Genomic DNA, 26,539 nt, shown 5'->3' on the forward strand with positions numbered 1-26,539 from the left:
AGTCGCTCGAGACTTAACGTTTTCTGTAAACTGTTGAGTAATGGATTCAAGGCTTCAAGGTCTCTGGACAAAGAGTTCCACCAGCAGTCACTCTGTACACTCAGTTCTATACATCTGTCTGTGCAGTACAATGCACGGTACCAGCATGTTCGATGAAGCCGCGCACAAAAATGCGACATATCAGTGGGCCATACCTCGGATCCTATTGGTGTAAGAAATAAGGGGTTAAGTATTTGGATAGCTCTTTGCCTAGCGGCCGTTTATATTCCTATCTTACGAATACAGGGTCAAAATCCGAAAATTACTCACTTCTTACGGCCCAGGCAAATTGAGCTAATCAGTTGATTCTCTCGCATTTCGAGTGGTCTAGGGTGGAGCGTAGGTGGCATACAAAAACACCATTCCTCCAAAAGCAATTCCTGAGAAAACCCCGAAATACCGTGATTTTTGGGTACCAAACGAATCAATTGTGGGGTTTGGCCACTTCTATAATTTCTGTTCATGCCAAATCGTCGAAACTTTTACTATACGTTTGTAAGATTATATCCTCGGGGAACTTCGAAATTTTTCCCAATATCGTTATCCGTTTCCGAGATACAGAAGCTGAAATTTACCATAATTGTGCAGAAAACAATAAAAACAGATTTCACCTGTCGGTCTCACCGTGAGATGCAATGATCTAAATAGATAACCAGAGCAAATGGCTTAAATTTTGACAGTACGTTCTTTATTTACATGTTCATCTAGAAACGCCATAATCTCATTTTCGAAAATCTGTAACCATTATGAAGATACACCTGTAACGCAATTATTTTTTCGCACCTAAAGTAGCACTTGTGTGAATGCCCACTTCCATAATTTCTATTCATGGAAAATTGTCAAAATTTTGACCATATGCTCTTACGAGGGGCAGAAGGCAAACGGACTCAAAAATAAATTTTTATATTTGTGCGTGTTTCAAACGATCGCTATCTCCTGCCTAAGATTTTTTGTTTCATATAAATACGACAATGTTTTCGTCAGTTATAATGGTTTCCCTGACGCTCTGTGCAATCTGGGCATTTAAATGCCATGCCTTCTTTTACGCTACATGCAGAGATAATGACCAGATTTCTTCTATTCCTTGTACGTTATTTCCTGCTTCTATCGTTTTATTGCATAAAGGTTTCCTACCCTGCATCTACTATCGATATCGTTCCGATCGTGTTTGTTATTATTTTCGAGCGCCAATGTTTGTATTAAGTGAAGGCTGTTGAGAGTGAAGTAAGTATTGATTTATATCTTCTCTAGTTTAGCACGTTTTCATAAAAACGCCACGAATAAAGAAACTGTCGCCAAAATTAAAATTCAGTGGAAATAAATAGGTAAAAGTAAATGAGATTAGTGGATCAAAGGAACCAATAATGTTAGACGTAATCAGACCCTCAAGAAAGAGATTGTAGTGTCTTCAAAGAATCTCCCCCCCCCCCCCCCCCCCCCCCCGTCAGCATACGGAGATGAACACTCGAAATATTGTGATGTAACTTAGCATACTCTGTGACTGTGTGATTTCATTTCCAAAAATTGTGTGTGCAGAATATGTCGTCTTGACGTATCCTTTGGAGAGAATCAGTGTCTTTGCAAAGAGATTGTGCCAAACCTGGCTTCGGATAGTACAAAATGAGGTGCACATGCTACAACAAAGATATTAGAAATAGAAAATCATAATCTGTATGAGAGTAACATAAGGCTAGTTTATGGATTCAGATCTACTGGTAAAGGAATTCAGGCAGGCAAATAGTTATGTGCATTACTTGACGTGCCAAATCCTCCTGAAAAATTTATGACTTATAATAAAATTATTGGAAGATCTGTTGCTGAAATTTGTACATCTCAATGAAGGAAGCAGTTGCAGAATCACTGAAGGAAAGTGATACATCGAAAGTGATAATATTTGAGCATGTTTTTATGACAGCTGGCAGAAACGTAGACACACTTCACTAAATGACTTCGTAAGAGTTACATCTTTTGATACAGGCAAGTACCGAGATTTTAAGCAAGTACCGTAAAACTTGTAGTGAAACTGAGAAAGAGGATGAATGTAACTGTCAGACGAATTATACTGATCCGTGTGGTGGGATGGAAGTAGCAGGAGTTCTCAGGATTTTTCATCATTCAGTAGCAAATAGAGGTGTCAGATACACACAGTATTCAGGGGACGGTGATAGCAAGGATTATTACTGGCTATGTGCATAAAAACCCCATGGGCCTAATGTCACAATTTATAAATTATAATGCATTGGGCATGTCCGGAAGAGAATGGGATTCAGGTTGAGAAGATTACTAAAAGAAAAGTCAACAATAGTACTGGAACATGGGAAGAATATAGGTGGTAAAGGACGCCAGAGAAAATTATGGCTCGGCCATAAGAAGAAATATTGGAAATTTAGAAAACATGGAAAAAGCTGTATATGCTTTCTCCAAAAGCACTGTCTTTGCCCGAATGATAGCGACACTTTGTGCAACTACAGGACAATTTCAGTATATGACCAGAAACATTCTTTACCTGCAGCAGTAATGAATAAAGTTAAACCAATATTTCATGATCTTTGTGAAGATACTTTCTTGAGGAAATGCCTTCATGGGAAAACGCGAAATTTACATGAATCTCTGAATTCTGTCATTTGTATCTGGTTACCGAACACAGTATTTCTTCATATTACAACTCCAGTTTATGCTTCAGTGACGGTGTAACAAGAAAACTGTATGTTGTTTAAGTATTGGGCATAAAATATAGTGGAAATAATGCAAAATTCTTGGTGTAAATGGAGTAAGAGAGAATCCGCAAAACAGAAATTGATCATTTAAAATGCACAAAAGAAGCTAGACATAAAGAAAGGGGGATGAAAAGAAAAAAAGGAGATCAGTGTGATTCAGATGATGCTCGGTATGGTGCAGGAAAATATTAGTGATAAGTAATTCTTATCAAAAACTATACTAAAATAGCAATACTGAACTTTAAATTGAGTTTTCTCAAAACTACATTTTTTGACTGTCAGGTACCATTCTTTTCTAAACTAATGTGATTAGAAATATGAAATTTGGTCAACCTGAACTGTGGCTGATTATAAGATATTACAAGTTGAGAACCACCAATCCAACAGAGATTGTTTTATAGTAATTAACGTATTAAAAAAGTGAAATTTTATTAATGAAGAATAAAAAAATAGTTTTCTTAACAAGATGTACATTGTTCATTTTACTTGTAAATGCAGTCATATATGCTATATACATTCAGTAAATACTTTCAGTTCTTTTGAAAAACGTACCGATTTACAGGGTGAGATACTATTGGCAAAATAGTGATAAAAATTGCCTTCCGTCTCCCCTTAAGATGACGTTCTCGGGAACCTTGAAGCTTTTCTGGATGTCAACATCCCTTACCGAGACCCAGAGGTTCAAAGTTACCATACTTATGTACAGAAATTAAGCATGTGGAAGGGCGTTTCCCGCTAAGCTTGGTAAATACAATGGCATAAAACGGAAGAATCATGTCTGCTGAAAGTGATTCATCAAGAAGGCCGACAAAGGGTAGCGTAAGTTACACAAATACATAAATATATGATAGCACGATTTAAAGATTATAGTTGAACCAACAGCATTAACCAATAGGCATATGTCGTGCACTCCGAATAACTTTAAAAACAGCACATTTCATGTGAAAAAATGGTTCCGCAAGTCATATCAGTTGCTAGCGCCGGATACGCCCGGGTGAGAAGCAAGAACAAAGATCGCGCTAGGACTCTCAACACTGACACGAAGAACAACCGAAACCGTTCGATAGACAAAAAGTATCTAGACCAGATGGGTTAGTACCTAGGGGGCCCAGGAGCGATTTCCTTTTTTTCATTTTATCGACTTTAGGGATGTACCCGTACAGCTGTCTCCACAATGTAGTTATGAAGACGCTAACGTAAGGATAGTACAACACCCAGTCCCGAGTGGAGAAAGTATCCTACCCTGCCGGAAATCTAATCCGGCCTTTTCAGTTAGCAACCCTCCTCGTTGACCGCGCAGCTACCGAGGCGGGACAGGAGCAGAGATTGATGCCGTGTGTCTCGACGTCCGGAGAGGCTTCTGTATGGCGTCATACCGTCGATTAGTAAACAAACCACGGTCGTGTGAGACATTGGAGTACACACGTGATAGGACTGAATGTTTCCGAGCAAACGTATCTTAGGATGTCTCTCTTAATGTAGAGGCATCTTCAGAAGCAATGTAGCAACTCAACGCAGTGTATTAGGGTTGCTGCTACTGTCAATCTACAAGGTGTAACAAAACGGTATCTATGAACTAAATGGGTTGTAGAAGGTGTCTGAGGAAAAAAACTGAGGATGGTAGTCATCCTGGAAATGTCATCCAGCGACGATAGTGTTAGCACCGAAACTATAGCGGCCAACGCCAACGCCTGTAGCTAGGCCATGCCTTATGTTAACTGTTGAATGGGTGGCCTAGAAGCAGGCGTTACTGGCCGCTGCAGCCTCGATGCTGTGTAGTGTCGTTCGATGAGCGTTCAAGAGAGTGGTTACTACCATCAATTTGTTGCTCAATACACGCTCAACAATCCCTCGAAGTTTATCGGTATTGTTTAGTTACATCCTATATGCAAATGGCCTGTCAAATGGTTTGTCGCCATATGAGGCCATCCAGCAGACACACTTGTGTTCAATGATGTGGTAGCTTTAGAGTTGCATATAATCAGTCCCTGTCAGGTGATATATTAAACACAAATCGAAGAAATGATCCGACATCACTTTGCTATACACCAGAAGATCACCCATTGGAATCAGTAAGAAGCTTCAAGTACTTCGAAATTTCTATACATGAATCTGAATGTCATGACCGTGTAATCTGAAGTGGGTGAGAAAGGTGTCAGATCTCAAGTCTGACACACATTCATTTGGAGAATACTCCCATATACACTGTTAATCGTTAGTACCTCTAGGGTTTCAGAAGAAAACTGCACAGGAATTGCAAGACATAGAGAAAAATGACACGTATATTCGGGCAGAAAATCTTTCACTTTGGATAATTAATATGCGCCGATATATAATGGCAGTAGGGGTAGGCGTTTCAGGACATGTAGAGATATTTTCCTCTCCATATTGTCACATCCAACTATTTTGCTCCTCCAGGTACACAGCCTATTAAACAGATTTACAAACTGGTCCTTCGTCACACTTTGCCACGCACTTCATGTCAGAAAATTCATTGTACGGCACACCTTACTGACGTTTGCCACGTCACACGTGCTACCCATGTTAAGCATCTGTGACATGAGCATGGAAAACCACTAATACGTGTTTGCTTTTTTCATAGCTTCTAGTAGTCATGTCCTGATAACCAGTAGGTAATTATATATAAACTTATATTGATCATATCTTCTTTCTGCAACTGATATTCCCTTAATGTCAAAATTAATCATGAGGTCACCATTGCTGCGTATCGACTGATACGAATACAAATACAGCCTCTGAGAGGTGCAGCAATTCATGGTTAAGCATCACTGGACTCTACAATGAGTTTCACATTGACATGTTTTTGAGTGCACATCAGTGCGACAGTCGTAAATGTGAAGTCTGTAGGTATGGTCGCTCCCAAGCACCCAGTCACAGTAAGTGAAGTACTGAACCGAAATTTATGGTCATGTCTGAGAAGAATATTGAACAGTTATTTGCACAAAGGGAATTTCATCCAACATTGACGTTTTACTTGAATCTAGTTCAGATATGGAGAAAAACGTCTTTGTGCAGCTCCTGGTATATAGACTGCTGTCCACGATGAGCACATTGAGTGGGAACAGTATTGGCCTGCTGTGTCTATGTCTTTGTAGAACAGCTTACATGTCAGGAGCAAGAAATAGTTTTCCAGGTCCCAAAATAAACGATGACTAGCATGACAAACATGTTGTCTTGAAGTAGTATCGGGCTCCTTTATCGACCTGCTTTGCATGGTGGCCTGTACATCGAAGACAGATAAATAATTTTTTAGCCCCTGATGTGTAGCCTGCTCTGCGTGGCAGGCATGTTGTGAGAGTACCTGTAGTTTTGGTCTGCTTTATTGAAGTGTATTGCAGGGGCTACACATGCTGATGGGAAAGGCTGGGTAAATGTTAAGTCGATAGGGAAGGAGGTGGACAGCATGAGGGGGAGGAGGAAGTGGACAGAGACAGGGCAGGAGGAGGAAATGCACGAGACAGATGGACATAGAGAAGTAGTGGGCAGATGGAAAAGGGTGAGGCAGAGATGGAAACACAAAGGGGAGTAGGATATAGAGTAAATGGAGAAGAAGGCATGGTCAGAGAGAAGGGATGGAGGAAATGGACAAAGAGAGGAGGAATATGAGGAGGAGACACAGAGAGTTGGGAAGAGGAGACAGACATAGGTGGGAGGATGAGGTGGTGAGACAGAAAGAGGAAGAGGTGGAGATAGGAGACAGGAGAGGTGGCGTGGGAAAAAATTACACTCTGTTACATTTGCGGCCTGCTTCGTAAAGCTTTGGAAGGATGGTTCACAATTTGTTTAAACGTTGCTGTTGGTCCACATCTGTGAAAATAATATCATCAAGGTAGTTTGCACACCTTGGTGTACATCGGGTTGGATATTTTTGGAAGAATGCAGTTGTGTTTGTTATTCCACAAGGCAATCGTTTGTATCTGTAAAGTCGAATACAGAGAGTAGAGTGTTAGTTAAAGTGATATGTTTCGAAACCTCACATGACGGCAGTTTCAGGTAAGCATCTGTAAGGTAAAGTTTAGAAAACTGTTTGCTCCTAAATTGGCAGACATCTCGTCTACACTTTGAAAAGGGTTCGAATCTAGTATTATTTGAGCGTTTGCTTTGCTTTTAAAATCGAGAAATATCCCTATAGGTTTTATCGTCAAGTTACATTTTAGATGAAGCCTATTTGGAAACTGTACAGGCGAGGTGCGTATCAATTTAGGCTCGCTCTGTGGCCTGAGCATACGTGCGCTTGGAACTGGGATGCTCATCTTAACTCTGGAGAAAATGCCCGAGGCAGAATTCGAGCCTGCGACCGTAGCAGTAACGTGGTTCCGGACTGAAGCGCCTAGAATCGCTCGGTCACAGCGGCCGGCTAGATTGAAGACCTCTTATTTTTTATACCTGCAGGTTTTTAAGTCGTCCAAGCCGAAAATCTTAGAAGCGTCAAGAAAATTTGCAACGATCATTACTTGCCGTGAAACGTTCTCTTATTTGGTACTGGTAAAGATTTGCCTTCAGTGACAAGATTTTGATTGATGAAGCAGACAAATCCTTGCATCACACGCGTAGTGACAAAGTCTCTAAGCATTAATATACAGACTCGTTAATTATTGTATCAGGCGCTATAGTATATGCTTGAAATTGTACTTAGTAAGCGCCTAACTGAAGAGAGGAAAATAAGTCTGCGTGGTGAATGAGAAGCTAGAAAATCCCATTGTGATAGAGATTTGACATTCGTTCGCAGATGACAAGGAATTGAATTATTCGCTTTAATTTTCTCTGACAAAAGGAATTATGTTATTCTGGGAGAGCGGTGCACTAATCACATATCCTCTATATCACATCCGAAATACGCCGAGGACGAATCAGCGGCAGATCGATACAGAACAGCTACTGACTGGGCCAGGCTGCCGAACTTTGCTATGTGTCCATGTCTGACACAGGTGCTACGCATTTCAACTATGAGACAACATCTTGCACGTCCATGTAGTACGTATGAATGAGCACGATAGGTTCACCGAACGAAATTGTAGCGTCAAGGTTGACAAAATAAGGGACCGGTTAATAGGACATGTTCTGAGGCATCAAGGGATCACAAATTTATCATTGGAGGGCAGCGTGGAGAGTAAAAATCGTAGAGGGAGACCAAGAGATGAATACACTAAGCAGATTCAGAAGGATGTAGGTTGCTGTAAGTACTGGGAGATGAAGAAGCTTGCACAGGATAGGGTAGTATGGAGAGCTGCATCAAACCAGTCTCAGGACTGAAGACCACAACAACAACAAGGTAAAAAAATTAGGGTGAATACGGAACTTGCTGTTTCCATGCAGTAAAGTAACGCTATTCTATTTTAGCACTTTGTTTGCTTCAGGCTGCTGTGTCCTACGTCTTTACATTATTCTAGGAGGTTACCTTAAATTTTAGGATACTCCTTAACACTGCTAAATTTTTATCTATATATCTGTTGTAAATAGCGTCTTTTTTTAGGTATAAGCAGACTGTTTTGAGATATACCCAATCGTTTTTACTTTTAGCGTTACCCTCAAACTACAGGGTGAACCAGAACTCCACCGACAAAATTTTAGAGTTTCTTCAGGGATATCTTCCGAATATTTTGGTATCAGAGACCTGTGGTGTTCCGTGGCTCGTTAGAGAGCCACGGCATTTCTTACCCCCACTTACATGTGTTTCTGTATTGCACTGTATCTGAAAAACAGCATATCGATGGTATGTGCTGCCTCTCTTACTTGGAAACAAACGTGTTCCCTACACTCACGATTATTGCTGTGCGTCTCCTTTATCACCTCACGAGAATGCTGCAATACTTTATTCATCAAGATCGCCGCCTGTTTCTTGCCCCGCCATTACCCAGTCTCAGCTGGTGCTCCGTATTTAATTATCTTAAAAGGACAGTAATTTTCCTTCCTTGGTTATATATATTGTCGCTGTATTATCGCCGTTATCTGACAACTGTGTTGCTGACTTGAAGAGCATTAATTTTCACTCATAGCAATGATTACTTCCAATTCATATCGAGGCACTTGCATTTCACAATTCACTGGTTTCACCACAAGCTTCTTCTGAAACCAGAACCGTTCCATGAATCGTTCTCATTATTGCTACACTACGGAGTGCCCGTCATATGCATTATAAGTAGTTATTACTTGTGGTTGTATGGACAATTTAGAGACAAAAACTTCAGATGAATTTTTATTCAGTTTTCTGTATGCGTAGAGATACCTCAGCTAAACGTCGAAATATACTTTTTGTTTGAGCGCATAAATGTGAAACAGATTACTTGTGATTGCGATGTCGCAATCGAAAGAGAGTAGATTTTCCAAATTTCCTGCAAATGTACAGCAACACCGTATTTCCTAGTCCATGACCAGTGTACCGATGTGGTAATTTTTATATATTTTTGTACTGGAAAGTTATATTTTCATGTGAAGAACTACATAGCTTATAATCGAAGCAATGTAAAGAGTGCTTTCAGAAGCTTTGTAAAACTGGTTAGATCCCAAAGTCATATATTTATTCGGTATGTCATACCTAACAGAATGTGTTTGAAACTGAATATATTGTTCAGCTGCCTTCGATAAACACATGAACAACATCAACATACGCCCTTGTCAGACATATAAATTGATTATTCCAACATAATTACATATTTTCCAGAGATACAACACATTAAAGAAAGATAGGAGTGGAAAATTTTTGATAGGTGTTTGACCCGATTATTCAGTTAATGCTATTCGAAAATGAAGCTATTTCTACATTTCAGTCGCAACGCCAATAATTCACATAGGCTATGAGACACAGATCCATACATATATATTTATTTATGCATTTATTTTACCTGGCAAGATTAGGGCCTTCAGGCCCTCTCTTACACCTAACTAGGCATACTCAGATTGAACAAGTTACAGTTTCTACAGAAAATTAAGGACATATAACGTATTATGCAGTATCGATGTAAAGAAAAAAATAGAGATTATAACAGTAGTACAATGATAACTATAACAATAAAAAAATAATTATAACAATCAAGAATTATAATGATAATAGTAATAATAATAATAATAATAATAATAATAATAATAGCGTTGGCCGCTATAGTTTCGGTGCTAACACTATCGTCGCTGGATGACATTTCCAGGATAACTACCATCCTCAGTTTTTTTCCTCAGACACCTTCTACAACCCATTTAGTTTATAGATACCGTTTTGTTACACCTTGTAGATTGACAGTAGCAGCAACCCTAATACACTGCGTTGAGTTGCACGACTGTTCCACATGTTAGTGGCGGTGACCAACAGCGTCTGTTCCACATGTTAGTGGCGGCTGACTCATGTTTCAAGGCTCCACAACCTTGATCCTATCAACTGGCACATGCCAGACCAACTATGAATTACAAGTAAAATCATGGTTCGTGTATGTAATAACAAAATTACCCCAGGTAGTAAAATCCACTCACCTAGTAAAAAGGTGGCAACCGGTCATTCGGATTCTGGGGAGACCGGGCCTACACGATTTATGAGTGAGTCGGAGCACTCTGGAAAACTTCCCAAAAACAAAAACAAGAAGAAAAATTATATTGGAACAATAAACATACAGACACTGATACAACCAGGAAAATTACATATTGTAACAGAAGAATTAAAGAAACTGAAAATCCAAATCCTAGCAGTACAAGAGACAAGGTTCCCCGATGATCAAACCACTGATTACAATGGCTTCAGAATCTTCAAAAGTGGAACTAATAGGAAAATTGGTAGAGGGGCGAACATGCTTGGTATGGCCTTTATTGTTGAAAAATCCGCCGTTAAATCTATAAAGTCTGTAAGAACCATTAACAACAGACTAATGCTTCTTAGGTTTAAAAATAAGAATAAAAACTACACCCTAATTAATGTCCATGCACCGTGCAACATTGAAAATAAGAAGAACCGAGAAGCTGTAGACAAATGCTGGGAACGATTAGAACTTGAAATCTCTAAAATACCAAGAAACGACGTCAAAGTACTTCTTGGAGATTTCAATGCACAGATTGGCAAAGAAAAAAAATTTAGGAAGACAGTTGGCTTATATCCAGCACACAGATTGACCAACAAAAACGGTATGACACTAATCCAACTCTGCCAACAGTTCAACATGAAAATCAGCTCAACCTCCTTCAACAAGAAACCTAGCAAACAAAAAACCTGGAGATCCCCTATAAACCAACTTGGAGAATTTCAGATCGACCATGTAGCCATCTCTTATGACTTCCAAAAAGAGATCAGAGATATCCAAGTTAAGAAAGGCACAAATATCGACTCTGATCACTACCTCACCAGGGTTCGAGTACAATTCACTCCAAGACGAAAAACACCGCAAACACCACCGGTAGTACCAAAATTTTATCTACAGAAACTAACAGAATCAGAAACAATAGAAACATGGGAAAATTCTCCTGCAAACAACTGGGAAAAATTCAAGACAAAAATTACAGAAATAGCCAAAGAAAAAATACCGTTACAGAAGAAACCCAAACATCCGTGGTGGAATATAAAATGTGAAAATGCCGTTGAATTACGCAAAAAAGCCTTCGAGAAATATAGCTCAAATAAGAATGAGGGGAATCACCAGAACTTTCTAGAAAAACGAAAGCTTTCGAATAAAATTATCAGACAAGAGAAGAGAAAATATGTAATCCAACAATTAGAATCAATAGTCACAGATTTTAAAAACTATAATACACATGGATTCTACAAAACTTTCGCAAACCAATTTAAAGGTTATAACCCTCAAAATGTTTGCTTCCGAAAACCAGATGGGAATTTAGCACTAAGCGATGAAGAAAACTGTGAAGTATTAGCCGAATATTTAGAAAAACTGCTAAACTGTCCAGAACCAACAGAAACCCTCCCAATATCCAACACCAAAGCCCCGCAGCAAAAAGATTCCTCACCGCCAACAGAAGAAGAAATTATCAAACACATAAAGAAACTAAAAACTAACAAAGCCTCCGGGGAGGATGGAATTGTAGCTGAATTTCTCAAAAATCTAGGGCCTAATTCAAGAAAGGAGCTAGTAGGAATTATTCAAAATATATGGGTCACCGAAGAAATCCCAGAAGATTGGAAGTGTGCCTTAGTACATCCATTACACAAAAAAGGGGATAAACACGATGTAAATAATTACAGAGGAATTTCTCTACTTCCTGTCACATATAAGATTTTATCGGCTCGTATTCTTGAAAGAACACAAGAAATGCTAGAACCCAAAATCTCAGATTTCCAAGCTGGGTTCAGGCCAAACAGATCATGCCCATAGCAAATTTTAAACCTAAGATTAATCACAAGAATAAGGAAGATGCGAGGCAAGCCTACAGTGTATGTCTTTGTCGACTTCAAGAAGGCATATGACTCAATCCACAGACCCACACTATTTAGGATTCTTGAGGAAAAAGGATTGGATCGGAAAATACAGAAAATCATTCAACAGACGTTAACAAATACAAAATCCAAAGTGAAATTTATGGGAAAACTTTCAAGACCATTTGAAATAAAAACTGCGGTTAGACAGGGTGATGGGTTGTCTCCTTTGTTGTTCAATGTAGTTCTGGATAGAGTCATGGAAGAATGGGAGAAGAAACTTGAAGAAGAAAAGTGCTGGAAACCAATTTCATTAGGAACCAAGAAACATAACCTAAGAATCCCCTACTTAGCCTTTGCAGACGATCTCGCAATAATGGCAGATTCTAGTGAGATGGCTATAAAACAGGTAGAAATTCTAAAAGAATGTGCAGAAAAAGTCGGCCTACAGATACCATTTGAAAAGACAGTGTTTACAACAACAAATTTAGAAATTTCCAAATTACAAACAAAATACGGAGAAATCAACAGAGTACCATACTTCAAATATCTTGGAGAAATTATCTCGGAAAAATTTGCACAACAAGAAAGAATACAAAAAGCTCGTAAAGGTTTAGGATTAGTGCAAAACCTCTATAATAAAAAATGTTTATCTTTAAATGCAAAAATTAGGCATTACAATACTGTCATTAAACCATCAATGTTATATTCCAGCGAAACCTTGGCACTAAACAGGAAAACTGATCTAGAAAATCTAAAGAAAGAAGAAAGAAAAATAATTAGAAAAATTTTGGGACCAAGATGGACCGAGAATGGATATAGATTAAAGAAAACATCAAAAATTGAAGAATATTCTAACATAGAGATAGACATGAGGAAAAGACGCCTTAAATTCTATGGCCACATAATGAGACTTCCTGAACACAGATTAACAAGAAGAATTGTAAAATACGTAGATTCTCTTGTTTATGGAAGGGAATGGATCCAAAAAGTTAAAAAAGATTTGGAATTAGCAAAAATTACTAAAGAAGAAATAGCTGCAAGGAACAATTTTAGAATAAAAGTTGAAAAGTGAGAGGTTAAACCAGAGACAAAAGCACCGAGAACCGGAACAAAATGGAGCGAAGAAAGAAGAACTAAATTTTCGCAAACAATGAAAATCTGGTGGGCAAATAAAAAGAACCAGAAGACCAAGAAGAACGGAAAGTGAACCAGCTTTACTTAGCGTCTTCCACATGGGAGCTTTACGACTAATAATAATAATAATAGTAATGACTATGTACATGAAAGTAAACATACTTTTCTTTTGTGAATGTCAGTCCTATTGTTAGTTGGGAATTTTCTCTTTATGTTCTTGCAGCTTGTGAGCTATTCTCATCGAGCAGAGACATAAGACGATAGAATGGTGTAAAAGAGATATATAAGAGGTAGATAGGTTAGAGCAAGAGAAATAGAATGGTAAAATTCGAAGCTGTGATGGAGAGGAGAAAGAAAGAGATGAGAGGGGCACAACAATGGTGGCTATACCGTCCCTAATATGTAAGTTTTGAGTTCCCTCTTGAATGTTGAGTAGTTCTGGATAAGACGCAGATCACAGGGGAGCGCGTTCCATAGTCGTATGGCTGAGATGGAGAATGACACTGAGAAAGATTTTGTTTTATGTAAAGGTACAGCCAAGATGATAGACGTATCCGATCTGGTATTGCGATTGTGGAATGATGATAGGTGTTTAATGTGAGAAGATAAGTATTGGGGGCACCAGTGGCTAAGAAATCGATGAAGTAAGCACATCGTGTGGAGATCGCGTGCCTAATGTGGGCGTATCCAACCTAGCTGGGAGTATGAAGGACTGATATGATCATACAACCGAATATTGCACACGTATCTAACGCAAGCATTCATCACTAGCTCGAGGCATCTAGAATTTTCACTATTTGTGCCGTGTTGAACTACATCACAGTAGTAAAGATTAGGCAAGACTAGTGTTTGGACTAATTTTTGTTTAACATGGGTTGGAAATATTTTTTTAAATTTTTGCATTGCATGTAGGGAGGTTCTGAAGAAACGCTTTCAAATTTGTTTCTCTGTAAATCTGCAGTGTAGTACATTGAACAGTCGGTCAATATTCTATTATGTTAGAGCATAAATTTGCGTAGTCCACATTTAGTTATTTTCTGCAAAAACAGTTGCTTCTGTTAGTCGAACAACACTTCATTTGAAGATATCCGGTAAAAAGAGTGTTTATTCTGTTAGTAGTACAGCATTTCAGTGCGTTAGTCCCGTTCATTGTGAAACTTCTTTGTTTGTATTGAAACTGCAGAATGAAACTGAATCTACTGCCTCGTTATTTATTTTTATCATTTCAACACTGACCTACAGAATTTTCTCTGACAAAGGCAACTCACACTTAACCTATTCGTTTATTACCTACAACACACAAGCCCAACGCAATCAGACTTCTCTGTAATGACGACATGATTTCAAAGAATTAACTCATAAGAATGGTCCTGTATTAGAAGAAATCCTAACAATAAGCCTTACATTTCATAAGTCACTTACCTCACAGAAAATCTTCAAAACACGAACTACAGCAATTACAGCAAGCAGAAACAGATTCTAACTGCAATACGCTCTAACTACTAGTAGGCATATGGTTAGCAAAAAAGAGATTTTGTTGAAGAGCAAACAATGTATATAGCAGATTTTACCTTAATCTTGTGACATCCAGTTTCCAAAATTATATAATCGTCAATAATTCAACTACCCAAACATTAGCAAATACATCACTCATCATTTTACAATGGATGTACTACCAACACTGAATCTCCATGAAGGACACACGTCCAACTCGTCCACTCGCTAACCGCTAACTGCAACTCTGTCCCAACAACAGAGTCTCTTACTGAGGGGGCAGAGCGCTGTCAGTGATGTTAATACATTCTGTAGCGCTGGCAACATACAAACGTAGAAAGAGGTTATTTACAATTGAACATGGTGGAATTTGTTTATTGTACAGTGACACCCTCACAAAAGGACACTAAATCATTCATTTAATGCTTGAAGTAGGTGCTCGAAATTTTCAGAGATCAATGTTAAGTGATTTACATCCTTAAGTTCCTTTAGTAAATTGTTTCCATAAGATATACTAATGCAAATACACTAAAGAGCCACAAACCTGGTACACCCGACTAATATCGAGTAGGGTCCCAGAGAGCACGCAAAAGTGCTGCAGTGCAACGTGGAATGGACTCGACTAACGTTTGAAGTTTTTCTGGTGGGAACTGACACCATGAATCCTAAAGGGTTGTCCATAAATCCGTAAGCGTACGGTTGGAGATCTCTTCTGAACAGCACGTTGCAAGGCATCCCAGATATGCTGAATAATGTTCATGTGTGGGTAGTTTGGTAGCCAGCGGAAGTGTTTGAACTCAGCCACTGTGTAGCAATTCTGGAGGTGTGGGGTGTCACAGTGTCCTGCTGGAATTGACCAAGTCCGCTGGAATGCACAATGGACATGAACGGATCCAGGTGATGTGTCGCCTGTCAGTCGTATCTAGATGTATCAAGGGTCCCATATCACTCCAACTGCACACGCCCCACACTAGTACAGAACCTCCACCAGCTTGAATAGTGCACTGCTGACATACAGAGTCCATGGATTCATGAGGTTGTATCCATACCCGTATACGTCTATCCACTAGATAAAATTTGAAACGAGACTCCTCCGACCAGGCAACATATTTCCAGTCATCAACAGTCCCATTCTGTGTTGACGGGACCAGGCGAAGTCTAAAGCTTTGTGTCGTGCAGTTATCAGGGGCACACGAGTGAGCCATCGGCTCCAAAAGCACATATCGATTATGTTTCGTTCAATGGTTCGCACAATGACATATGTTGAGGGCCCTTCACTGATATCTGCAGCAATTTGCGGAAGGGTTGCACTTCTGTCACGCTGAACAATTCTCTTCAGTCGTCGTTGGTCCCGTTCGTGCGAGATGTTCTTCCGGCCGCAGCGATGTTGGAGATTTGACGTTTTACCCGATTCCTGATATTCATGGTACACTTGTGAAATGGTTGTATTAGAAATTTTCACTTCTTCGTTACCTCGGAGAAGCTGTGACCCATCGCTTGTGCGTCAAGTATAATACCAAGTTCAAATAGACATAAATCTTGAAAGTTCCTGGCAGATTAAAACTGTGTGCCGGACCGAGACTCGAACTCGGGACCTTTGCCTTTCGGGGGCAAGTGCTCTACCAACTGAGCTACCCAAGCACGACTCACGCCCCGGCCTCACAGCTTTACTTCTGCCAGTACCTCGTCTCCGACCTTCCAAGCTTCACAGAAGCTCTCCTGCGAACCTTGCACAACTAGCACTCCTGAAAGAAGGTATTTGCAGAGACATGGCTTACCACAACCTGGGAGATGTATCCAGAATGATATTTTAACTCTGCAGCGGAGTGTGTGCTGATATGAAACTTTCTGGCAAATTAAAACTGTGTTCCGGACCGAGACTCGAACTCGTGACCTTTGTCTTGCCCGGCACACAGTTTTAATCTGCCAGGAAGTTTCATATCAACGCACACTCCACTGCAGAGTGAAAATCTCATTCTGGAGACATCCCTCAGGCTTATTCTGGCTTTCGTTGTCGCCGCGGTCGGGCGTGCTAGCTGGTTGCTCCGCATCGTCGGTGTCCTTGCAGTGTTTACTGTTTACAGTTGGGTGTTTCTGTGTTCCGAGTGATTCGCCTGTACACTCCTGGAAATGGAAAAAAGAACACATTGATACCGGTGTGTCAGACCCACGATACTTCCTCCGGACACTGCGAGAGGGTATGTACAAGCAATTATCACACGCACGGCATAGCGGACACACCAGGAACTGCGGTGTTGGCCGTCGAATGGCGCTAGCTGCGCAGCATTTGTGCACCGCCGCCGTCAGTGTCAGCCAGATTGCCGTGGCATACGGAGCTCCATCGCAGTCTTTAACACTGGTAGCATGCCGCGACAGCGTGGACGTGAACCGTATGTGCAGTTGACGGACTTTGAGCGAGGGCGTATAGTGGGCATGCGGGAGGCCGGGTGGACGTACCGCCGAATTGCTCAACACGTGGGACGTGAGGTATCCACAGTACATCGATGTTGTCGCCAGTGGTCGGCGGAAGGTGCACGTGCCCGTCGACCTGGGACCGGACCGCAGCGACGCACGGATGCACGCCAAGACCGTAGGATCCTACGGAGTGCCGTAGAGGTCCGCACCGCCACTTCCCAGCAAATTAGGGACACTGTTGCTCCTGGGGTATCGGCGAGGACCATTCGCAACCGTCTCCATGAAGCTGGGCTACGGTCCCGCACACCGTTAGGCCGTCTTCCGCTCACGCCCCAACATCGTGCAGCCCGCCTCCAGTGGTGTCGCGACAGGCGTGAATGGAGGGACGAATGGAGACGTGTCGTCTTCAGCGATGAGAGTCGCTTCTGCCTTGGTGCCATTGATGGTCGTATGCGTGTTTGGCGCCGTAGAGGTGAGCGCCACAATCAGGACTGCATACGACCAAGGCACACAGGGCCAACACCCGGCATCATGGTGGGGGGAGCGATCTCCTACACTGGCCGTACACCTCTGGTGATCGTCCGGGGGACACTGAATAGTGCACGGTACATCCAAACCGTCATCGAATCCATCGTTCTACCATTCCTAGACCGGCAAGGGAACTTGCTGTTCCAACAGGACAATGCACGTCCGCATGTATCCCGTGCCACCCAACGTGCTCTAGAAGGTGTAAGTCAACTACCCTGGCGAGCAAGATCTCCGGATCTGTCCCCCATTGAGCATGTTTGGGACTGGATGAAGCGTCGTCTCACGCGATCTGCACGTCGAGCACGAACGCTGGTCCAACTGAGGCGCCAGGTGGAAATGGCATGGCAAACCGTTCTGCAGGACTACACCCAGCATCTCTACGATCGTTTCCGTGGGAGACTAGCAGCCTGCATTGCTGCGAAAGGTGGATATACACTGTACTAGTGCCGACATTGTGCATGCTCTGTTGCCTGTGTCTATGTGCCTGTGGTTCTGTCAGTGTGATCATGTGATGTATCTGATCCCAGGAATGTGTGAATAAAGTTTTCCCTTCCTGGGACAATGAATTCACGGTGTTCTTATTTCAATTTCCAGGAGTGTATTTTAGTTTCTTGTGGTCGTCCTTTTCGTCAGCAACTTGCCGATATTTTACGGGATTCGGACTTGACCGGAATTCCTTCACCTGCAGTGCCATGTCTACCACCATCCGGAAAAACACTCTGGTTTTTGGCTTTCACAAGGGTACTCGCCGATTTCAACCGGCCGCCCTCGAGATTCATGACTGGCTCACCTAGGTAATAGGTATCACGTCTGATTCTGTGCACACCACCCAGATAGATTCTGATCGTTATTGCGTGTTTGTCAAGTTTCTCAGTCCAGTAACAGTTGATCGACTTTTTGAAAAAATCGGCAAACAAGTCCCTTTTGTACATCGCGACGTCACCACTAGTATGGTTACTGTAACACGTGCCGATACCTCTATTCAGACAGTTCGAGTACTTAACTTGCCCATAGAGATTGACAATGTTAGCCGGCCACGATAGCCGTGCGGTTCTAGGCGCTTCAGTCCAGAACCTCGGGACTGCTATGGTCGCAGCTCGAATCCTGCCTTGGGTATGGATGTATGTGATGTCCTTAGGTTACTTAGGTTTAAGTAGTTCTAAGTTCTAGGGGACTGATGACCTTAGAAGTTAAGTCCCATAGTGTTCAGAGCCATTTGAACCATTGACAATGCTAAAATTAAAGTTGCATTTTCTAAGTTTGGTGAGGCTAAAGAAATTGTCAACGAAAAGTGGTCGTCTCGCTACAAATTACAATGTTTCAATGGGATTAGATCTGTGGACATGGAAGTAAAAATGAACATCCCTTCTCACATCACGGTCGATGGTTATAAGGCTCATATTATATATTCTGGACAAGCCCCCACCTGCCATATCTGCAATGAAATAGGCCATCTTCGCCAGGACTGACCCCGCCGAGTTTTTGTCTTGAAAACACGAGGTAATGGCAGTAGATACTTCTGGTTCTTCTGCGCACCCTGATGTTGATGGTACCCAGGCAACTACCTCCGAGACCCCGGCCATACCGCTGATTCGTTTCCACCACTCGTAGGACGTCAAACTGCTGCGCCAGTTTGTCTTGAAAGTAAATCTCAGCAAAAGAAAAGGCCGCTGGAACACAGTGATGAGCATTCAGATGAGGAAGTATCTCACACGACTCCTGCAACCCGGAAACCAAAACCATCAATCGCGGAGGATTTAGTACCTGATGATGTTATGCGGGTCGACTTTGAAGCCAGTGCGGATGGACTTGAGGGGCTGCCGAACTCTGAGACGCCAGGTCATGAACAGGAACCTCTAATTTTGCGTGCCGCTCCCGAAGGACAACAGCTGCTACAACGCGCACACAGTGAGGAAGTGTTGGGTCAACAACGCGATATAGCTGACGCCCGGCAACCAGTTCCGGGCGGAAGTACAGAAGTGAAAGTGTTTACCAACCTGCCAGCTGCCGGTGGCAGTGCTGCGACAACGGCACCACCGCGACTCAAAGAATCCACATAAGCTTCGGGACCTCAAAACGCCTCACGACGAAGGCTCAATCCACAGCCAAATCTCTCCCTTCGTCGCAACAAGGGCAATTCCACTTCGTCGCAAGCGGATGTAGCACCCCGAAATATTATTTATGAAATTGTGAAGGAAGGATTCGGTGATGACAACAGCAAAGAACTCGGCGAAGCCCATCTCTCACAGCAGAACTTCCGTTGGTACAAGGTTTGTCCCGTGCTGTCGCCTACGGTTGCAAAGCTTCTTCGTGTTTCTTTCTGTCCTCTTATCCGGTTATGGTTCGCAGCATTCACTGTGTCGTTTTGCTTCAACCGGCCTATGATTCATAGTGTATCACTTGTTATGGTTTTTATTTAGCTTCTTGATCCAATAATACTCTCATGGCTGCTCACATTATTCCTTTTGTAATCCTGCAGCCGGCACTCTTGAGACCCATGCCATCGTTTTGTTATACTTTTACATCTCATTATCTATATGCTACAGGCCTACACTATCACCTCCCTTAAAATCAATAGGATTACATCAGAGTTAAAACTTGCTTTATGAAGACAATTTTTGTTTGACCCTGGTACGGATATTGCCCTTTTACAAGAGGTCGCAACATGGCAAATTAACATTCCCGGCTATGTTGCAATAATCAATTTCGCTCCTTAATTGAGTGATGGCACAGAGATTTTAGTCAGGGAAGGAATACCTCTAACCGATGTCGAAAAGTTAGACTCTGGACGGGGGATAGGCGTGAATATCATGGGCGTCAGTGTAATCAATCTGTATGCACCATCAGGAAGTGCACGGCGCGCTGACGTATTGCGGAGAGGCTCTACAAACTTGATCATTGCAGGCGATTTTAATTCTGTATTGCACCGTAAAAATCAATCCTCCAATTTCAATTACTCCCCTGAGTTAAACTTTCTTGTCGCCCAAATGAAACTGAGGGACGCGTGGGAAGTCCACAATCCCACGCTTGTGAAATACACGGACATTTCACATAATTCCAGCAGCAGGATTGATAGAATCTATACGTCGAGTCACATTGTGAGGAATTTGCTACAAGTGAAAATCACTCCAGTCAGCTTTTCTGATCACTGCAGTGTGAGTGCCTGCATAAACTTAGACCGACAACCAACTCACTGGTTTAGTAATCAGTGGAGCATGAATGTCTGCCTTTTAACAGACGACGGGCTCGAGGACGAATTAAAAAAAAAAGCTTGGGAAATTTTCTTGCGCTCTGTGCACAACTTTCCGAGTGTTTAGGGGTGGTGGACCCGCAAGGCGAAGCCCAAATTACGAAAGTAACTATATCTTATACTATAGAGAGATCTCGGGCAGTTCACCATACAATGGAATTTAACTACATGGTTTTACGGGACTTGTATGATCAGGCAGTTGGCTCAGACAGGCGATTGTCCAACATCAAGAAAATTAAAGCGACACGATTAAGATGAAAGAGAAAACAAAAATGTTCAAATGTGTGTGAAACCTTATGGGACTTAACTGCTAATGTCATCTGTCCCTAAGCTTACACACTACTTAAGCAAAATTATCCTAAGGACAAACACACACACACAATCCCGAGGGAGGACTCGAACCTCCACCGGCACCAGCCGCACCGTCCGTGACTGCAGCGCCTCAGACCGCACGGCTAATCCCGCGCGGCTAAAGAGAAAACAACTGGAGGGTCTTAAAATTAAGTCAAAAGCCAGATCTGTCAGCGAGGACGAAACGGCTGCGTTATATCATCTAATTAAACACGGCAAGAACCGACGACGGGTATTCATGGACGAACTTAGATCAGAAAACGGTACTGTCCTCACTGTGCAAAAACGAGATAATCAGAGAAATCCACAGGTGTTACAGTGCCCTGTGTGAGGCAGAAGCAACGCAAGAGAACGATTCGGATGACCTACTTGCGTTTACAACCTCCACAATTACGGCCGACAGCAACGCCAGCTTATTTTCGGCTTTGAAATAATTCGCGGCTCCCCTAAAAGGAAATCGCCGGGCCCTGATGGCCTCCCGGTCGAATTTTATCAACGATACTGGAGTGTGATAGGTGATAAGTTGACACAAGCCGTTAACGACGTCCTGAGGGGAATGTTTGTACCACCAGAACTTAAAGAATGTAAAATCGTGTTGATTCCTAAAAATAAGGAATGTAAAAAGATTAACAACTTCCCGCCGATTTCTCTTCTTAATTCCGATTATAAGATTATTTCGAGAGCTTTAAACAGACGAATGATGCCGTTGACAGCAACCATAATTGGGCAACAGCAAACTTGTGCTCATAAGCGATCAATATTTCAGGCTACAGCACAATATAGAGATTCGTCGCTCCTTCGTCTGCCAACACCATTAATTGCGGCCTCCTTTTTGTCGATCTTTATAAAGCATTTGATCGTGTCAGCCATAAATACCTGTTCGAAACGATTCGGAGGACGGGCTTCCGGCATGACTCCATCGCTCTCGTGCGCAATACGACCACTGGTCTGGCCGCCACGATCTCCGTCAACTGACAGCTCACAAGACCCATTACCATCGCAAGGGGTGTACCCAAAGGAAGAACCTTTCCATGTTGCTCTTTGTCATGTCACTAGCACCATTGCGGCGGCTAGTACAAGAGCACATGACGGGCAAAACGATCGCTGGGAAGAAAACTGCAGTTGGGGCATATGCTGATGATGTCGGCATCGTCGTGAGGAACGGGGAAGATGTGATTCAGCTGGAGGCAGACATCAGAAGCTATTGTTCCCCTTCTGGCGCAAAAATGAATGAAACTAAAAGCAAGTTTTAGAGCTCTAATTAGAGCATACACACACAACAAACACACTACATCAACAGTAGCAACACACATACATAATAGAGCAAAATGTCAAAGCACTCCACCGGCTAAATAAAGGACATAAAATGGATTTGCTTGAAGAACTGGAGATATATTCACATCATAGAAAATATGAAGATAAAATATTAAATGAAAAACTTGAAAGTGAATCATTGAATTTCTTCAGATGTTTCGATAATATACTTAAATAAAAATAGTAAAACATAAAAATAAACACAAATGTAAAATCAATATAAGTAATTCATGAGCCAACTTGTTAAGATAAATAACCTCTGTACAAAAGCATATCATAATCTGTGGAAGGCCTATAATGTTATCTTTGTGAACTACCTGTAAAAAGATCTTTGTAACTGTTTTGTTTATATAATATATTTTCGATGTGTAAGGTGTACACGTTGTGTGTGATGTTAAGTGTGCGTGAGACTCTACACAAATGGACCATTAGAAAACTGTAAGTACAAATTGTTCTCAAACTTTAGCCACTAACCTCACAGAAAGAAATGATACCCAACTGAAACCCGCGTTTCTTATGTATTACAGTAAAAGTCAACAAAATGAAGCAGACTCACACGCACTGACAACATCAAAAGAAATGGCTTAACACACATTAAAATAAAATAAAAAACGCACTTGACAATGGGAATTATTTCTCGAAACGGGTCGTGCGAATAGTAAAATAAAGAAAAAATCGTGACTGGTAGCAGAAGATTTATTTATTTATAAACAAACCTATTGTATCTACAGTCGCAGGCTTTCAAAAACCATTTATAATGGATGAAATCAGACTAACAATTTTTCATGGTTGTGCTATATAGTTGTGCAGTGCTTTGTCTGAGATAACACGGCCACTACGCGCTCAGTACGACTTTGAGGCACTGTAGACAGAAAACGGCAATTACCTCTCTTTCTCCCTCCCTCTACCTCATCGCTGCTTCTATGCAGACAAAAGAGCCTATTTCTCCACACTCGGGGACCAGGTTCTGCCCTGTTTTCTGCATCTTTATTATAGGTGTGCTGTGTACACTGTGGTTTTCCAAGATGACAACACCCGTGTTCACAGAGGTGCAAGAATACGTTCCTGCTTTAAGGAATGCTCAGACATCCCATTACTCCTCGATTGGCCCGCTGAATCACCCGATCATGGAATATTTCTAGAGCCATATAGAACATCATTGAAATGTAGCAATCAACTTACCTGCAGTTTTATAGAATTACAGGCTTATAATCCCGAATGAGATACTTCAGCTGGATATAACATGTCGGTAGGAACGTTGGACTCTATGTCGCCGAATTGTGCCCGTTATCAATGCTAGTGGTGGTATTGCATGATATTTGCGTGGTTTCTCCTCTCGATGACAAGGTTTTTGTCCCCTGTGTTTAGTTCTGGCGTCGTAAGTTAGAAATTGTGGGCTCCCGCAGGGGGCTCGAGATCTCGTAGATAACTTGTTCTGAGAAATGTCGCCAGACCGCAAGAGGAGCCCGTTAGCAGCGACCGTGTTCTCTTGGGGAACGCGGGTGTGGAGGCTGCGCTTTAACGCAACGTACAGAGCTGTGTTTGCGGCTCCAATTATGCGTCCAACTCTCACCGGAAGAGCTTGGGCGCCGTTACGACCTGGTGATGGGTGCCCTCCTTCCTGGTGCTCTCTCGTACGTTTTCCGCCAGTCTACTCAAGTGTAGTCTCTGAAAGCCACAACAGATGCGGATGCGAATTACATTTCCTGCTGACATTTCTACCTAAAACGTGATCATGTTGTCGGGCTGTAGCAGACGGACGGGCATAAATCAGACACACACCACGAAAGGACTTACCACTCACCTCGCGTCCTCTGTAGATGTATATCTTACACAAAAGACATTGCACGGTCATAGGTACGTTGATAGCACTCAGGTCGACTGTCACCTCGGCTGCTGGGAATGAGTGTTCAAACATTTTACGGGTGGCAAAACTTTTTTTATTGACATGAGAATTACTCATATCGAATGTGTACCACCTATCTTCATTGTCTGAATTAATTGCACACATTTAAAGTGAAACATGTGGCAAAGCTGTAATCGTGTGACTCTTACTCTAAAGTGCATCAAAGGGGTACATGAACCACAACATACTAAGTTCTCGTCGTCTATCCAGGTTAAACAGCACACAAAAAGAGGCCTAAACAAAATCTCTTGGTAATCGCCAACTTCAATAGTAAACCTTTGCGTGGATGGTGGGGTGCGTATGTCCGACTAAAGTAACATGCACTTTTGAGCATCGAGGCGTGTATGTCTTATATCTCTCTACTGACAGCAAGTAGTGAGATGCTTTTGGAACTTGGAGAAGATTATCTACGGACCATAGGGTGGATATATGGAAGAGATCAAATGGAGTGGCGTTTGTTTATAGATGTCACAGTTCATTTGTTTCGTGAAAATCAAATCGAATCGCCATCTTATCCATTCCAAGAATTTCTGAAATAACTACTTTTTGTTACACATCATAGACAGTGTTTTCAAACATTAATACACACCTCAGTAATTCTGACGGTTTGTACATACTTTGTATGTAGTGGGATTTAAGTACCCCGGGAAACTTAACAGAATTTAGAAACATTTTACGGGTGGCAAAACTTTTTTTATTGACATGAGAATTACTCATATCGAATGTGTACCACCTATCTTCATTGTCTGAATTAATTGCACACATTTAAAGTGAAACATGTGGCAAAGCTGTAATCGTGTGACTCTTACTCTAAAGTGCATCAAAGGGGTACATGAACCACAACATACTAAGTTCTCGTCGTCTATCCAGGTTAAACAGCACACAAAAAGAGGCCTAAACAAAATCTCTTGGTAATCGCCAACTTCAATAGTAAACCTTTGCGTGGTTGGTGGGGTGCGTATGTCCGACTAAAGTAACATGCACTTTTGAGCATCGAGGCGTGTATGTCTTATATCTCTCTACTGACAGCAAGTAGTGAGATGCTTTTGGAACTTGGAGAAGATTATCTACGGACCATAGGGTGGATATATGGAAGAGATCAAATGGAGTGGCGTTTGTTTATAGATGTCACAGTTCATTTGTTTCGTGAAAATCAAATCGAATCGCCATCTTATCCATTCCAAGAATTTCTGAAATAACTACTTTTTGTTACACATCATAGACAGTGTTTTCAAACATTAATACACACCTCAGTAATTCTGACGGTTTGTACATACTTTGTATGTAGTGGGATTTAAGTACCCCGGGAAACTTAACAGAATTTAGATAACATTGGCGTGTGGTACGAGGTGCATTCAAGTTCTAAGGCCTCCGATTTTTTTCTGATTAACTACTGACCCGAAATCGATGGAACTGGCGTAACTTCTCGACGTAATCGCCCTGCAGTCATACACATTTTTCACAACGCTGGCGCTATGATTCCATGGCAGCGGCGAAGGCTTCTTTAGGAGTGTGTTTTGACCACTGGAAAATCGCTGAGGCAATAGCAGCACGGCTGGTGAATGTGCGGCCACGGAGAGTGTCTTTCATTGTTGGAAAAAGTCAAAAGTCACTAGGAGCCAGGTCAGGTGAGTAGGGAGCATGAGGAATCACTTCAAAGTTGTTATCACGAAGAAACTGTTACGTAACGTTAGCTCGATGTGCGGGTGAAACAGCACAAGCGCAGCCCTTCCCAGACGTTTTTGTTGTAGTGCAGGAAGGAATTTGTTCTTCAACACATTTTCGTAAGATGCACCTGTTACCGTAGTGCCCTTTGGAACGCAATGGGTAAGGATTACGCCCTCGCTGTCCCAGAACACAGACACCGTTATTTTTTCAGCACTGTCGGTTACCCGAAATTTTTTTGGTGGCGGTGAATCTGTGTGCTTCCATTGAACTGACTGGCGCTTTGTTTCTCGATTGAAAAATGGCATCCACGTCTCATCAATTGTCACAGCCGACGAAAAGAAAGGCCCATTCCTGCT

At 41.8% G+C, this 26,539-nt stretch overlaps 1 non-coding gene across 1 annotated transcript; it reads right to left on the reverse strand.

The window, feature by feature from the left end:
• Positions 1 to 16,318: 16,318 nt before the first annotated feature.
• Positions 16,319 to 16,393, reverse strand: Trnas-cga (transfer RNA serine (anticodon CGA)). The gene has a single exon. It is a non-coding gene; the product is annotated as a tRNA-Ser (tRNA).
• Between the last annotated feature and the right edge of the window lie 10,146 nt (positions 16,394 to 26,539).

The sequence above is a fragment of the Schistocerca gregaria genome, chromosome 4 (genome assembly GCF_023897955.1).
Source record: "Schistocerca gregaria isolate iqSchGreg1 chromosome 4, iqSchGreg1.2, whole genome shotgun sequence".
Lineage (NCBI taxonomy): Eukaryota > Metazoa > Arthropoda > Insecta > Orthoptera > Acrididae > Schistocerca > Schistocerca gregaria.